The following is a 13,094-nucleotide window of genomic DNA, read 5'->3' as shown; positions in this document are numbered from 1 at the left end:
GAAAAGAATACAATATCCTTGTTTGCATTCAGCTACAGCTGACCTTGTTTCCTGTAATCAGAAAACATCAAATTAGTCAGTATACTGCAATCTTTATTTCAGTTTTTGATGTAACCGTGCAATATTTCATGATGCAAATATAACTAAAGCCATTTTAAAACAACTTGTACACTCAATGATATATGGGATTACAACCCACAACCAATTCTTCTGTCAACCACCATTTTTTAGTTCCCGAAACTGATCACTCATGTATTTAGGCATTATATTAGGTATTTTATTTGGCCCACACGAAATACTACAGGGCATCCTAACTGCTTGTGGCAGAAGAGCAAGTAAAACCTCACATTTGTTACTCCGTTTCTGCTACATATATTGGTGTGTCACTGCCTCAGTTCTCTACTGGCTTCCGTAGAAGACAGTTCTCATGAGCTCCGGTCAGGTCTGTATTCAGGAAGAAGTATGGAAGTGAACCTACGTCCGATATTTAATAGGTTTTCAGCCATTTCTTTGTTTCCCTCCACTATTTGTACCACGTTATCGTTCAAGTGAGGAGGGATCCCATCACTTGTACTCAGCCACTCAATCCTTACAATGTCACTCTTTATTTATGAATAAAACTTCCTTCATTCACTGCCTAGAGTGTAACTTAGTACATCAGAGATTCCATTGCCTCTGCCTACCATGGTTTAATTGCTGGCCTGCACTTAATGACCACAGTGTGGTCCGCTTCTGCAACCCATTACATCCAATTTATGTCTATTTCAGGTTTTGTGCCGCTCACGAACTTTGCTGGTCTCTGTCTATTAGTTTCGCTCATTTTAGTTCTATTAGGAAATTTCTTGATCATTTAATGCAGACACAGTCCCTGGGAACCAGGGCCTGGTCTTTGAAGCGACTTATGACAATTCACCAAACTATCAGCTATGGATTTAAGTGAAGAATATCCTTGTGCAGTAAGCATTATTGTTTCTATATTGCAATTCTGTTGCTTGTTTCATTCCCCAAATTGATAAAGACGTTTTCTTTCTGCTTCATATTTACTATTTGAAATGTAATCACATACATCAATAGGCTGAGCAAGCAACTTTTTTAAGCCATGCAGTTCATTCAGTACAATTTGTAGAGCATGATTAGTATTCTTATTAAAGCACTTACTGGCAATTAGAACTCTGGAATGTTGGGAGCTTCACTGAAAACTATAGAGTGCTCCAGGCTTCTAATTGCTGATAGAAGCCTGGAGCTCCAACATTCCAATGTTGTGGTTCACAGATGTTGCTGATAACAAAAGCCTCAGTGAGCATGAGGGGATTTCAGTCCCTTCGGGCTCTGTGAGGCCGTTGTTTTATTTATTAGAACATTCTTCCCTATAGTGGTAGAATGATGTAACAGCCTCATAACCCTCTGTAGCTCAGCTATACCAGCATTAAACTCCTGCTTCCTTGTTAAAGGCCCCCGCCTGGATTGTATAAATACTGGACCTCAGACACCACCACTCCAGAACACTTCTGGACATGTTGATTCTCTGCAAGGAAGAAGGACTGCTGTGGAGCTACAAGGACTGCCACTCTGCTGCACTGCTGCTCTGAAGGAACTGCTTCCCTGCTGTCCTGGCCTGCTGCTCTCTTGCCTGACAAAGAAGAACTGGACCTGCAACTTCATCTTGAACCCAGGACTCCAGAATGACTCCAAGGGCCAGTATGCTGGCCTCTTGATCTGAGCCCCAGGGACATAAAAGGCTACCAAAACAGCTCCTGCCCTTCAAGTGGTGCCTCTCAAGTCCTGGACCCTTTTTGTGGCTCATGGGCATTGAAATCAAGCTTCTGGGGCTTGTTGCAAGTGCAAATGGGCGCATTCACATCAAGACCACATCGTTCGCACTGAAAACCAGAATGGAGCATCACCAGCCTGTCTCTTTGTACTGCAGCATCGACTGCTCGTGGGGGACCACCATCGTGGTTGACCGGAATGTTTGACTTTGACCCGGTCCAGTGCGACCAGATAGCCTCAGTTTGCGTGTATTGCTTTTAGGCGCTATAGTACACTTTATTGTTAAAAAAATTCATGACTCCAGTTCTACTGATTTGATTTTTGTTGTTTTAACCCCTTCCCCGCCACGGACGTAATGGTTACGTCCATGGCAGCGCCCGTGTGGCGCCATTGACGTAACCATTACGTCCTGAATGCTTCCCTCGGGAGAAGCGCTAGCGCTCCTCCCGAGGGACGCCCCCCCCACCCCCCCAGGTCAGGGCTGACCGGGGAATCCCTTCCCCTTCCACCCCCGACCCCCCCCACCCCCCCCTGTGACGTCAGCGCGCGAGCGCGCGCTGATTTGTCACAGGGGCCTCCCTAGTCGCGCTGGAAGCTCTGCTTCCAGCGCGATTGAAAAAGAAATGCAAAAGCATTTCTTTTTCAATCACTTGGGAGGCCCGGAGGGGCTTCAAAGGGAAGGAAAAGTATTTCCTTCCCTTTGAAGTCCCTCCGAGGGTTTCAAAAGCCGGATAGCTTGCAATCCGGCTTTTGAAACCCCACTAGACACCAGGGATTTTTTTTTTTTTATTGAAACTGACATAAGGGAGCGACCCCTTGGGCAAGGGTCGCTCCCAGGGGGGGCATTTTTTTGAAAAGGCCTTTTCTGCCCCCAGGGGGGGCAGAAACCTCTAGGCACCAGGGACCATTTTTTTTTTTTTTCTTTTTTTTTTGTTTCATTTTTTTTTATTGAGGTGGGGAGCGACCCCTTAGGCAAGGGTCGCTCCCCTTGGGGGAAAATTATATTTTGGCCATTTCTGCCCCCCTTGGGGGCAGATTGGCCTATTTTGATGAGGCCAATCTGCCCCCAAGGGGGGTAGAAACCACTAGACACCAGTTTTTTTTTATTTTTTATTATTGTTATTGACAAAAGGGAGCGACCCCTTGGGCAAGGGTCGCTCCCAGGGGGGGCATATTTTTGGGAAGGCCTTTTCTGCCCCCCCTGGGGGCAGATCGGCCTACTATTAGGCCGATCTGCCCCCAGGGGGGCAGAAACCTCTAGGCACCAGGGACCATTTTTTTTTTTTTGTTTCATTTTTTTTTTTTTGGTGGGGAGCGAACCCTTAGGCAAGGGTCGCTCCCCTTGGGGGAAAATTATATTTTGGCCATTTCTGCCTCCCTTGGGGGCAGATTGGCCTATTTTGATGAGGCCAATCTGCCCCCAAGGGGGGTAGAAACCACTAGACACCAGGGAGTTTTTTCTTTGCGTGAATTTCACGCAAAGGGAGCGACCCCTTAGGCAAGGGTCGCTCCCTGGGGGGGAGGGCAATTTATTTTAGGCCATTTCTGCCCCCCCTGGGGGCAGATCGGCCTATTATTAGGCCGATCTGCCCCCAGGGGGGGAAGAAACCTCTAGGCGCCAGGGCAAATTTTTTTTTTGTGTTTTTTTTTTTTGTTCTTTCTTTTTTTTAGAGATGGGGAGCGACCCATCAGGCAAGGGTCGCTCCCCTGGGGGGCAAATTGTATTTAGACCATTTCTGCCCCCCTGGGGGCAGATTGGCCGATTTTAGGTCAATCTGCCCCCAAGGGGGCAGAAACCACTAGGCACCGGGGATTTGTTTTTTGGCGCCAATGTCACGCAGGGGGAGCGACCCTGTAGGCAAGGGTCGCTCCCGGGGGGCGGGGGGTGGGGGGGCAAATTTATTTTAGGCCATTTCTGCCCCCCCGGGGGACAGATCGGCCTATTATTAGGCCGAACTGCCCCCGGGGGGGGGGCAGAACACTCTAGGCGCCAGGGCAATTTTTTTTTTGTGTGTTTTTTTGTTGATGTTTCTTTTTTTAGAGATGGGGAGCGACCCATCAGGCAAGGGTCGCTCCCCTGGGGGGGCAAATTGTATTTAGACCATTTCTGCCCCCCTGGGGTCAGATTGGCCAATTTTAGGTCAATCTGCCCCCAAGGGGGCAGAAACCACTAGGCACCGGGGATTTGTTTTTTGGCGCCAATGTCACGCAGGGGGAGCGACCCCGTAGGCAAGGGTCGCTCCCGGGGGGGGGGGGGGGGGTTTGGGGGGGCAAATTTTTTTTAGGCCATTTCTGCCCCCCGGGGGACAGATCGGCCTATTATTAGGCCGAACTGCCCCCCGGGGGGGGGCAGAACACTCTAGGCGCCAGGGCAATTTTTTTTTTGTGTTTTTTTTTTTGTTGTTTCTTTTTTTAGAGATGGGGAGCGACCCATCAGGCAAGGGTCGCTCCCCTGGGGGGGCAAATTGTATTTAGACCATTTCTGCCCCCCTGGGGGCAGATTGGCCAATTTTAGGTCAATCTGCCCCCAAGGGGGCAGAAACCACTAGGCACCGGGGATTTGTTTTTTGGCGCCAATGTCACGCAGGGGGAGCGACCCCGTAGGCAAGGGTCGCTCCCGGGGGGGGGGTGGGGGTTGGGGGGGCAAATTTATTTTAGGCCATTTCTGCCCCCCCGGGGGACAGATCGGCCTATTATTAGGCCGAACTGCCCCCCGGGGGGGGGGGCAGAACACTCTAGGCGCCAGGGCAATTTTTTTTTTGTGTTTTTTTTTTTTGTTGTTTCTTTTTTTAGAGATGGGGAGCGACCCATCAGGCAAGGGTCGCTCCCCTGGGGGGGCAAATTGTATTTAGACCATTTCTGCCCCCCTGGGGGCAGATTGGCCAATTTTAGGTCAACCTGCCCCCAAGGGGGCAGAAACCACTAGGCACCGGGGATTTGTTTTTTGGTGCCAATGTCACGCAGGGGGAGCGACCCCGTAGGCAAGGGTCGCTCCCGGCGGGGGAGGGTGGGGGTTGGGGGGGCAAATTTATTTTAGGGCATTTCTGCCCCCCCCCCCTGGGGCCGGCTGAGCTACAGGCCAAACACCACAGGTAGGCACCTTGCAAAAAACACCTCTGTTTTCTGTGAAAAAATATGTTGTGTCCACGTTGTGTTTTGGGCCATTTCCTTTTGTGGGCGCTAGGCCTACCCACAGAAGTGATTTACCATTTTTATCGAGAGACTTAGGGGAACGCTGGGTGGAAGGAAATTTGTGGCTCCTCTCAGATTCCAGAACTTTCTGTCACCGAAATGAGAGGAAAAAGTGTTTTTTGGGCCAAATTTTGATGTTTGCAAAGGATTCTGGGTAACATAACCTGGTCAGAGCCCCGCAAGTCACCCCATCTTGGATTCCCCTGGGTTTCTAGTTTTCAAAAATGCACTGGTTTGCTAGGTTTCCTCAGGTGTCGGCTGAGCTACAGGCCAAAATCCACAGGTAGGCACTGCTTTTTATAAAAAAATGTGATGTGTCCACGTTGTGTTTTGGGCCCTTTCCTTTCGTGGGCGCTAGTCCTACCCACACAAGTGATGTATCATTTTTATCGGGAGACTTGGGGGAACGCTGGGTAGAAGGAAATTTGTGGATCCTCTCAGATTCCAGAACTTTCTGCCACAGAAATGTGAGTAACATGTGTATTTTTAGCCAAATTTTGAGGTTTGCAAAGGATTCTGGGTAACAGAACCTGGTCCGAGCCCCGCAAGTCACCCCTCCTTGGATTCCCCTAGGTCTCTAGTTTTCAGAAATGCACAGGTTTGGTAGGTTTCCCTAGGTGCCGGCTGAGCTAGAGGCCAAAATCTACAGGTAGGCACTTCGCAAAAAACACCTCTGTTTTTTCCCAAAATTTAGGATGTGTCCACGTTGCGCTTTGGGGTGTTTCCTGTCGCCGGCGCTAGGCCTACCCACACAAGTGAGGTATCATTTTTATCGGGAGACTTGGGGGAACGCTGGGTGGAAGGAAATTTGTAGCTCCTCTCAGATTCCAGAACTTTCTGCCACAGAAATGTGAGGGACATGTGTTTTTTTAGCCAAATTTTGAGGTTTGCAAAGGATTCTGGGTAACATAACCTGGTCCGAGCCCTGCAAGTCACCCCTCCTTGGATTCCCCTAGGTCTCTAGTTTTCAGAAATGCACAGGTTTGGTAGGTTTCCCTAGGTGCCGGCTGAGCTAGAGGCCAAAATCTACAGGTAGGCACTTCGCAAAAAACACCTCTGTTTTTTCCCAAAATTTAGGATGTGTCCACGTTGCGCTTTGGGGTGTTTCCTGTCGCCGGCGCTAGGCCTACCCACGCAAGTGAGGTATCATTTTTATCGGGAGACTTGGGGGAACGCTGGGTGGAAGGAAATTTGTAGCTCCTCTCAGATTCCAGAACTTTCTGCCACAGAAATGTGAGTAACATGTGTATTTTTAGCCAAATTTTGAGGTTTGCAAAGGATTCTGGGTAACAGAACCTGGTCCGAGCCCCGCAAGTCACCCCTCCTTGGATTCCCCTAGGTCTCTAGTTTTCAGAAATGCACAGGTTTGGTAGGTTTCCCTAGGTGCCGGCTGAGCTAGAGGCCAAAATCTACAGGTAGGCACTTCGCAAAAAACACCTCTGTTTTTTTCCAAAATTTAGGATGTGTCCACGTTGCGCTTTGGGGTGTTTCCTGTCGCCGGCGCTAGGCCTACCCACGCAAGTGAGGTATCATTTTTATCGGGAGACTTGGGGGAACGCTGGGTGGAAGGAAATTTGTAGCTCCTCTCAGATTCCAGAACTTTCTGCCACAGAAATGTGAGGGACATGTGTTTTTTTAGCCACATTTTGAGGTTTGCAAAGGATTCTGGGTAACAGAACCTGGTCCGAGCCCCGCAAGTCACCCCTCCTTGGATTCCCCTAGGTCTCTAGTTTTCAGAAATGCACAGGGTTGGTAGGTTTCCCTAGGTGGCGGCTGAGCTAGAGGCCAAAATCTACAGGTAGTCACTTTGCTAAAAACAGCTCTGTTTTCTGTGATATGTCCACGTTGTGTTTTGGGGCATATCCTGTCGCGGGCGCTAGGCCTACCCACACAAGTGAGGTATCATTTTTATCGGGAGACGTGGGGGAACGCTGGGTGGAAGGAAATTTGTGGCTCCTCTCAGATTCCAGAACTTTCTGCCACAGAAATGTGAGGAACATGTGTTTTTTTAGCCAAATTTTGAGGTTTGCAAAGGATTCTGGGTAACAGAACCTGGTCCGAGCCACACAAGTCACCCCTCCTTGGATTCCCCTAGGTCTCTAGTTTTCAGAAATGCATAGGTTTGGTAGGTTTCCCTAGGTGGCGGCTGAGCTAGAGGCCAAAATCTACAGGTAGTCACTTTGCTAAAAACAGCTCTGTTTTCTGTGATATGTCCACGTTGTGTTTTGGGGCATATCCTGTCGCGGGCGCTAGGCCTACCCAAACAAGTGAGGTATCATTTTTATCGGGAGACTTGGGGGAACATAGAATAGCAAAACAAGTGTTATTGCCCCTTGTCTTTCTCTACATTTATTCCTTCCAAATATAGGGGTGTGTGTAAAAAAGACATCTATTTGAGAAATTCCATGTAATTCACGTGCTACTATGGTCACCCCGGAATTCAGAGATGTGCAAATAACCACTGCTCCTCAACACCTTATCTTGTGCCCTTTTTGGAAATGCAAAGGTTTTCTTGATAGCTATTTTTTACTCCTTATATTTCAGCAAATGAATTACTGTATACCCGGTATAGAATGAAAACGCACTGCAGGGTGCAGCTCATTTATTGGCTCTGGGTTCCTCGGGTTCTTGATGAACCTACAAACCCTATATATCCCCACAACCAGAGGAGTCCAGCAGACGTAACGGTATATTGCTTTCGATAATCTGACATTGCAGGGAAAAGTTACAGAGTAAAAAGTAGAGAACAATTGATGTTTTTTTCACCTCAATTTCAATATTTTTCTTTTTCAGCTGTTATTTTCTGTAGGAAACCCTTGTAGGATCTACACAAATGACCCCTTGCTGAATTCAGAATTTTGTCTACTTTTCAGAAATGTTTAGGTTTCTGGGATCCAGCATTGGTTTCATGACCATTCCTGTCACTGACTGGAAGGAGGCTGAAAGCACAAAAAATTGCACAAATGGGGTATGCCCCAGTAAAATGCCAAAATTGTGTTGAAAAATTGGGTTTTCGGATTCAAGTCTGCCTGTTCCTGAAAGCTGGGAAGCTGCTGAGTTTAGCACCGCAAACCCTTTGTTGATGCCATTTTCAGGGGAAAAACCACAAGCCTTCTTCTGCAGCCACTTTTTCCAATTTTTTTGAAAAAAACAAAATTTTCCCTGTATTTTGGCCAATTTCTTGGCCTCTTTCAGGGGAACCCACAAAGTCTGGGTACCTCCAGAATCCCTAGGATGTTGGAAAAAAAGGACGCAAATTTGGCTTGGTTAGCTTATGTGGACAAAAAGTTATGCGGGCCTAAGCGCGAACTGCCCCAAATAGGCAAAAAAAGGCCTGGCACAGGAGGGGGAAAAGGCCTGGCAGCGAAGTGGTTAATCTCGTTTTATTTATTAAATTCAGCTCTATGTTTCTAACCTGGTGTGGGATCCCTTTATGTGTGGTGTTTTCACCGTTTTAGTGTTTGAAGAGTTGCACAAATACTTTACACATTGCCTCTAAGTTAGCCTGACTGCTCTGTGCCAAGCTACCAGGGATTTAGCACAGGTTAATTTGGTGCCTTACCTGACAAATATTGTGGCTACTGCAAGACCAGGGCTCACAGTCAACCAGTAACCCAATTTATCACATTGGTGGCAGTGGTGAGATTAGGATTTGTGTTTATGCAGTGCCATATATGATATGGTAGTGGTGTCCACTACCATCTCATATCTACAACCAATTCAAGTTTAAATTCTCATTGATAGACTTCATTTGTTTATTCCAAATTCTTCCCCTGACTATTGTGTCTGAAACCATACCTGCATGGATGGAATTTGAGCTGGCTGACATGGATGACCACACTGTGGCCAAGCTCAAGGACTTCTGCAAGGAGAGGGGACTTCCAGCAAAGAGCACCACCAGGAAGGTGGAGCTACAAAAGGTGCTGAGAGCCTGAGCAGAAAGTCACCAGTTAGTATAGGAAGTCATAGAAGGGGGTGATATGATGGAATGACAAGGGGAGGGCCTGCCTGAGATGCAGCCTGCAGCTGATGGCAATGAGTTGATCCCTGAAGCAGAGCTCCCTGCTAGGGCAGGGTGCATTGTCTCTTCCAATAACCTGTCCCCAGAGGAGCAGGCAGAGATGAGGGAGAAGAGGAAGTTCAGGTTGGAGAGGACCCGTCTTATTATGGAGGGAAAAAAATGGCCATGGAGACAAAGAAGGCTGAGGAGGCCTTGGCAAAGGAGAAGTCTGAGAGTGCCTTGGGGGAGTTGGGGCTAGCCATGGAGGAAAGGAGAATGAGCTATGTCTCAGAGAGCTGGAAATCAGAGCTAAACAGGTGGAGTTCAGCAGTAATGGTGGCAGTGTGCCTACAGTGCCCCTGGAGACAGACAAGAGTGTCCATATCCCTAAAGGTCTGCTGCCTGACTTTGCTGTGGGGAATTACATTGAGAAATGGGTTGAGGCTTATGAGTTGGCTTTACAGATACATAGGTTCCCTGAGGAGTATTGGGGGCTAGACTGTGGAAGCATATCGGTAGCAAGGGGAGGGACACCCTTCTGGCTTTAGAGAAGGGGGGCAGGATGAGGTATCCCCCCCATGAAGGAAGCCTTGTCAGAAAATGTGGCCTTACCCCAGAGAAGTACGGCAGAATTTCTGGGACAGCAAGAAGCTGTTCTGGGTGTATTTCATGGATTCCTTTTGCAAGGCACTAGATGGTTGGATGAAGGGCAAGGAGGCTGATCACAAAGGGCTGTATGATCTGTTTTCAAGAGGTCACATGTTCAGTAATTGTTTTCAAGAGTTGCACCAACACTAGATTGATAGTAATCTCATTGACCCCAGGGAGCTTGCTAAGGAGGTAGACTGCTGGCTCAGCACAAGGGTCCATAAGAAGGTAACTGGGGGAATCACCTTGAAGGGTGCGCAGGGTCCCTATCAGAAAGAAGAGGGGGAGACAAACATAAAAACAATGAGTTCTCTAAAGGTCTTGAAACTGGGTCCAAGGGTCAGGACTCCCAGTTCCCATCTGAGCAGAAACAGAGATTGTTCCCTGATAGTAAGTCAGGGAAGACACACCTTAAGTGCTATTGTTGTCAGCAGGTTAAGCACTTCAAAGGGGATAACAAATGTCCCAAGCAGACACAGTCCCCCCAATGGTAAGCAGACACTGGGGTTGGTTAGTGTAGCGCTTCGGGAGGAGATTGTCTTAAACAGCGCGGGGACAGTGTAGAGGTTACCCTAGTGTTCCTGGGTGATGGAGAGATGGTACAGCAGAGAACTCACATGCCTAGTAATACTAGGAAATACGGCCAGTGTGTCATCAATGGGCAGAGGGTGGAGGTTCTGAGAGACACTGGAGTCAGTATGACAACTGTCAGATGTCATCTGGTGACCTCCAAGCAGGTAGCCCCTAATGCATTCCACCAAGTTGTTGCAGCTGACAACCATGAGGGTCATTACCCAATGGCTCTGATTCCCTTGGAATGGGGAGAGGGTCTCAGGGTCCTTGAGAGTAGCTGTGAGTCTTTCAAATGCCTGTGGACTGTCTGCTTGGCAATGACCTAGAGCACACCATCTGGAAGGAAATAGAGCTTAGGTCCCACTTGGAGCTGTTAGGGTTCCTTCAGTGGGTGTGTATGACCACAAAGTCCATTACCACCCAATGAGGGTAGTCAGGAGGATCTGTCTCCTTGAAGAATGACCCCAGTGGCTGCGAAAAAGAAGGGCCTCTAACACATGAGAATCCCACTCCTGAAACTCCAACAGTCCGGGAGGAGGCTGACCCTGAGGGGGATGCCCAAGAGCCTACAGAATAGGATGTTGCTACTCTGAGGAACCTACCTGAAATAGCAGCAAGAAGGGGTTCCACCAGGGAGTATTTCTGGAAGGTGCAGATAGACTACCCTACTTTTGTGGCCCACGGCAGCAGGGTGAGGCCCAGACAGCTGTTGGCACCTCTGGTGATCACCTAATTTACTGGGAGAATGGTCTCCTGCATAGCGAGCCTAAGGTTCCTGAGCTGGGGCAACATGTGTGTTGGTGGTTACCCAGTGCTACAGGGCCTTTCTACTGGAGCTGACTCATCATGTACCCCTTAAGGGTCATTTTGGGCAGGACTAGACATTTAACAGGCTTGTCACCCACTTTTACTAGCCTCAAATGAGGAGAACCTCAGATGCTCTCTGCAGATTCTGCCCTACCTGCCAGGTCAGTGGCAAGTCTGGAGGGAAGCACAAGGCTCCCCTGCAACCTTTTTCTGTCATTGGCACCCCATTTGAAAGGGTGGGCATTGACATTGTTAAGCCTCTGGACTCTAAGACAGCAATGGGCAACAGGTTCATCCTGGTTTTGGTGGACCAGGCCACCTGGTACCCAGAGGCTATCCCTCTGAGGACAGTGACAGTACCCACTATGGCCTGGCCACTGATGGAGATTTTTAACTGAGTGGGTTTCCCCAAGCAGGTGGTGTCAGACCAATGTACCAACTTCATGTTGGCATACATGAAAACTAGGTGGAAGGAGCATGGGGAACCTACAAGTTATCCACTCCTTTATCACCCTCAAACCAATTGACTTGTTGAGAGGTTCAAGGAGACCATTAAAGGCATAATCATGGGCCTATCAATGCCCTTGAAGCAGAAGTGGGACGTCCTTTTGCCATGCCTGTTGTTTGTGCACTGGGAAGTGCCTTAGAAAGGGACTGGCTTCATCCCCCTTGAGCTCCTGCATGGGCATCCAGTGTGAGGATCTCTCAGTCTGGTGAAGGAGTGGTGGGAGCAAGCTCCAGGAAAGTGCCTCAGGATGTGGTCAGATACATGCTGGGCCTCCAGACCCAGATGAAGTGCTTCTGAAAGCAAGCTAATGCAGATCTAGAAGCCAGACAGGAGCTCATGAAACTGAAGTATTGCTAGAAGGCCACTCTGTTTGAGTATCAGCCTGGCTACAAATTGTGGGTGATAGAGCCAGTGGAGCCCAGGGCTCTACAGGACCACTGGTCTGGACCCTATGAGGTGAAAAAGTGTAAGAGTGAGGTCATCTACCTGTTGACCTTCAGACTCCCAGGAACCCTTTAAGGGTTTTGTATGTCAATCGCCTCAAACTCCACTTTCAGGGTTCTGAGATAGCCATGCTTCTGGTCATGGATGTTGAAGTGGAGGAGCAGAGATAACATCTGCCCAACCTCCTTTCTTCCAAGGTGCAGGATGGTTCAGCAGAGGGTGTCAGCCTTTCCATACACTGACCCTACACCAACAGAGAAACTGCCACCAGTTGTTGGGGTAGTTTGCCTCTTTATTCTCCCTTACCCTAGGACTCACTACATGGTGTACCCATGATATTGACATTGTGTCCAGTAGATCTGTGAAGAGTAAACACTACAGGGTGCCTGACAAGGTGAGAACTAGAAATAAGGAGGAAGTCTCCAAGATGCTGGAGTTAGGTGCTATTCAGCCCTCAAACAGCCCTTGATCCTGCCCAGTGGTGTTGGTCCTAAAGCCTGTCCCTCAGGTGCCACCCCATAATTTAGGTTTAGTGCCGTCCCCAATACTGATCAACACCCCATTCCTGGGGCTGATGAGCTCATAGATTTGGTGGTAGCTGGCAAGTTCCTTAGCAAGTTTGATCTAACATCCAGGTGCTGGCAGATTGCCTTAACTGAGTAGACACAAAGAGGTCTGTGTTCTCTATCCAAGAAGAGCTCATCCAGTTCTGGGTGATCCCCTTTGGGTTGAAGAATGCCCCTGCTACCTTACAGACACTGTCAACAAGGTTCTGGCAAGATTGGAGAACTTCAATGCACCCTATCTAGACAAGTTTGTACTCTTCAGTTCTGGCTGGAAGGGCTATATGTGCCATCTCAGAAAAGTGCTTCAGGCTCTGCAGAGGGCAAGCCTGACTATCGAGGCCAGTAAGTGGCAGATAGGGCAAGATTCAGTGGTCTACCTGGATCATCAGGTGGGAGGAGGCAAGGTGCAGCCCCTCTAGGCCAAAATCCAAATAATTCTGATTTGGGAACCCCCAAGACCCAGACAGAAGTCTGTGTGCTCTTAGGCCTCACTGTTTACTACAGGTGATTCATCAAGAGGTATGGCACCATTATTGCACCCTTGACAGAGCTAACTTCTAAGAAGCAGCCACATCAGGTGATCTGG

The 13,094-nt window shown here is 48.6% G+C and overlaps 1 protein-coding gene across 1 annotated transcript in view; it reads left to right on the top strand.

Annotated features, from left to right (window-relative positions):
* The window catches only part of LOC138301681 (deleted in malignant brain tumors 1 protein-like), a 219,536-nt gene that overhangs the window by 174,601 nt on the left and 31,841 nt on the right, over positions 1–13,094 (top strand). The gene's annotated exons all lie outside the window — the stretch shown is intronic.

The sequence above is a fragment of the Pleurodeles waltl genome, chromosome 6, assembly GCF_031143425.1.
Source record: "Pleurodeles waltl isolate 20211129_DDA chromosome 6, aPleWal1.hap1.20221129, whole genome shotgun sequence".
Taxonomy (NCBI): domain Eukaryota; kingdom Metazoa; phylum Chordata; class Amphibia; order Caudata; family Salamandridae; genus Pleurodeles; species Pleurodeles waltl.
The sequence above is the reverse complement of the archived record's forward strand: the minus strand, read 5'-3'. Positions and strand labels throughout refer to the sequence as shown.